Source organism: Dipodomys merriami, unplaced genomic scaffold (genome assembly GCF_024711535.1).
Source record: "Dipodomys merriami isolate MVZ:Mamm:240054 unplaced genomic scaffold, mDipMer1.0.p SCAF_2, whole genome shotgun sequence".
NCBI lineage: Eukaryota > Metazoa > Chordata > Mammalia > Rodentia > Heteromyidae > Dipodomys > Dipodomys merriami.
Window position 1 is genome coordinate 41,108,582 of NW_027203381.1, and position 4,173 is coordinate 41,112,754.

The window sequence follows — 4,173 nt, forward strand, 5'->3', positions numbered from 1 at the left end:
CACAATACTGTGAAATTTGGGAAATTATGTAACCACTTAATCACAATAAAAAAAAGAAACCATGGTTTTAGAAAATCTTTTATTTATTAAGTACAGATGGTAAAACCTTCACCTTACTAAATATCAAATAGCATAAGCATCATTGAATCCTCACAATAATCCAAATAGGTAGTAATTATTCTCTCCTTCAGAGAACTTTAGTACTTTTTCTAGAGACAGCTGTCTAACAACTATCTGATCTTTCTGATTGCAACAATGCAGCTGTTCACACTACATTTTCTTGTAATTCCCCTGGTATTCAAATCCTCCTACAGTATGGAGGAGTGAGGCAATATCTAGCTATGTGTATCTTTCTAGTATTATTCCTCTACTATAAACTGAGGATAATCCTAGAAGTGGATCCTTCCTCTGAAGTTTTATGTAAAATGGTAACAAATACGAAGCAAACAGTCAAGTGTATGGAAATAATTTAAAAGAAAATCAGGGCTGGGAAGATGGTAGAGTGCTTGCCTTGCCTTCCTCAGCACCACATAAGCCGAAAACTAGAAGTGGTGCTGTGGCTCAAGTGATAGAGTGCTAACCTTGAGCTGAAGAGCTGAGAAACAGCACCCAAGCCCAGAGTTTAGGCCCATGACTGACAAAGAAAGAAAGAAAGAGAGAGAGAAAGAGAGAAAGAAAGGAAAGAGAGAGAAAGAGAGAAAGAAAGAAAGAAAGAAAGAAAGAAAGAAAGAAAGAAAGAAAGAAAGAAAGAAAGAAAGAAAGAAAGAAAGAAAGAAAGAAAAGAAAGAAAGAAGAAAAAGAAAATCATAAGGCTTCAGTATAGCTCAGCAGTTGAAAAAAAGAAGAGTGATAAGGAGGGTAGAGGAATAAAAGGGGAGGAGAGAGGGGGAGGGAAGGGGAGAGGAAAGGAGGGAAAGAAGGAAAGGGAAGGGGGGAGGAAAGGGGAAGAAGAGAGAAGAGAAAAAAGAAACCAAAAAATGGCTAGATATGAATGCTCATTTCTGTAATCTCAACTATTTGGGAGGCAGAAATGTGGAAGATCAAGGTTCAAGATCAGTATAGGCAGACAGTTAGTGAGACCCTCTTCTTAGCATTTAAGTGGTGACTAACTTCTGTGATCCTAGCTATGTGGTAAAAACTGGGATTCTCTATTGGAAAAATAACCAAAGCAAAATAGGACTGTAGTCTTATCTCAAGCGGTAGAGCATCTGCAGAGCAAGTGTGAGGCCTGAACTTCAAATTCTAGTGTCCATAAAGAAAAGGAAAGAGAAAGAGAATATCAGAATTTACACTAGTAAGTACCTTAGAGCTGTTGAAATAATATCTACATATGCTTACTTTGAAAATAAGGAATTGATGGATGGAAAGAGATACAGAACAGAACATTTATAGTAAAATTCAACTGAACCTAAGCATCTAAGTGATAAAATATGAGTGATCACAGTGAAATATTTTCAACTCTTCTATATGCTTAGAATTTTTCTTTTCTTTCTTTTTTCTTTTTGTTTATTTATTTTTGCCAGTCCTGGGGCTTGAACTTGGGGCCTGGATGATATCCCTGAGCCTCTTTGTGCTCAAGCACCTGAGCCACAGCACCATTTCTGTTTTTGGTTGTTGTTGTTGTTTTGAGTAGCTTATTGGCAAAGAGTCTCCTAGACTTCTCTGCCTGGACTGGCTTTGAACCACGATCCTTGGATCTCAGCATCCTGAGTAGCTAGAATAACAGGCATGAGCTGCTGGTGCCTGGCTGCTTAGAAATTTTTATAAGACTAGGAAACGCATGTTGAATAAAAAAGAAAATTCTTGTAATGAAATAATATAATTTATAATAAAGGTATAAAACAGGTTATGTCTTCTCAACGAAAATGAAAGAAAAATTTACCAGATCCTTAATAGTGGATGTTTTGGGTTACTATCATATGGCCAACTTTTATTTTGTTCCTTAGTACTTTTTTGTTGTTGTTATTGTTGTTGTGGGGCTTGAACTCTGGGCTTGGGCTCTGTCCCTTAGCTTTTTGCTCAAGGTATCATTCTATCACTTTGAGCCACAGCTCCACTTCCATTATTAAGTGGTTATTTGGAGATAAGAGTCTCATAGGGATTTTTCTGCCTGGGCTGGCTTCCAACCATGATTCTCAGATCTTAACCCCCCGAATAGCTAGGATTATAGGTGTGAGCCACCAGCCCCCAGTTTGTACTTTTTAGTATTTCTAAATTGTTTAATAAGCACAGTATTAAATTGAAGTGAGAAAAAAGGACTTTAGTTCTTTTTTATTTGTTTTTATTGCTGTTATAAAGGTGATGTACAGAGGTGTTATAGTTTCATAAATCAGATAATCAGTACTTTTTTTCTTTCTTTTTTCTTTTATCAGTAGTGGGGCTTGAACTTAGGGTCTGGGTGCTATCCCTGAGCTTTTCCAGCTCCAGGGTAGCACTCTACCACTTTGGGCCACAGCACGACTTCTGGTTTTCAGGTGGTTAACTGAGATCCTCATATCTCAACCTCCTAAGTAAGCTAAGATTATAGGCATGAGCCACTGACACTAGGTTAGATAATTAGTACATTTCTTTTGAACAATGTCATCCCTTCTTTCATTCTCCTCTAGTTTTTCCCTCCTATAACCACCCACAAGTTGTATAGTTAATTTTCAACATAGTGCCTAGTGAATACTACTGCTGCATTTGTTCATTCTTTGTTCCTCCATTTCTGTACCATCCCTTACCCTCCCAAAGACAGATAAACACAAAGGAGAAAAAGAAAAGAAAACAATAATTAAGAAAAACTTCTTGTTTCTATTTCCTGGAGTTCATTTCAGTAAATATTATTTTATATGGTCGGAGGCACAGAGGCATTGCACCTTTGTGTTTCTCCCCTTAGAGCATCCTCCTTTGTCTCACTGTGTATGTCTAGAGTCCTGTATAATTTATCATGTCCAGGGGTATTTTAGATCTAGCTTCCTCATATGAAAGAAAACATGTGACATTGGTCTCTCAGAGCTTGGCTTATGTCACTTAAAATGATTTGTTCTAGGTACATCTGTTTTCCTGCAAATGACATAATATTATAAACATGTTATAAAATTGAAATGAGAACAAAGTTTTAAAAATAAAAATGTATAGTAAATTGCACTTTTACAATTCTAAAGGAAAATCAACAGGGTAAATAAAAGAATGACAATCAGTGAAAATATGCAGACAGATAAAGTGGAGAACTGGTCCTGTGCATAACCACCTCTTTTATAAATATACTTGAGCTGCCAGGTGCCAGTGGTTCATACCTGTAATCCTAGGTAGTCAGGAAGCCAAGATCTGAGGATCATGGTTCAAATCCAGCCCAGGCAGGAAAGTCTGTGAGACACTTGTCTCCAATTAAACACCAAAAAGCCGAAAAATTGAGTTGTAGCTCAAGTGATAAGTGCTAGCCCAGAGAACAAAAAGCTCCAGGACAGTACCAGGCCCTGAGTTCAAGCTGCAGGAGTAGGACAAATGAATAAATGATTAAATAAATAAATAAACCTGAGCTGCTTAATAGTATTACCTACTGTTTTTACTAAAAGGCCACTGCTACTAAATTATTCCTACTTTAATTTTTTATTAATTAATTGAGTCAAATAAAAGCAATTTCTAGTAGAACTCTTTTTAGACCTCTCTAGGTAAGCTGCCCTTTATCCATGGAGCCCTGGACAACAACCATGCCCTGTTATTTGGTAAATATATCTTGAAGCTTTTAAAAAGCATATTGTGGAATTTTGGCTCCCGACTGTTAAAATAAATAAGTTCTCTACACCTAGTAGGGAGTTGGGCTTTGGAGCTAAGGTCAAGGGTAGGGTCAATCAGCAGGGGTCTCAGCAGAGGCTGAGAGGCTGACATTTCAGAGTGCAGTAAGTGTTTTTCTAATGTAAAAGTGAGTGCTTGAACATTATTTTAACAAACAAGCAAATGTGAATTGGCACTTGAAGGAGGAGAGCAGGATTGAAACAAAAACAAAACAAAACAAAACAAAAAAAGCTCTCCAGTAATTTTCAGGTAGCAATATCATGATTAAATAAATTCCCAAACCTAATTTAATAAAAAGTTAACCCTTCATAATCTTGACTTTTGTTTCAAGCAAGTAATTTTCTCCCAAAACCAAGCAGAGCCCATTTTTTTTCTTGTCAGTCATGGGACTTGAAC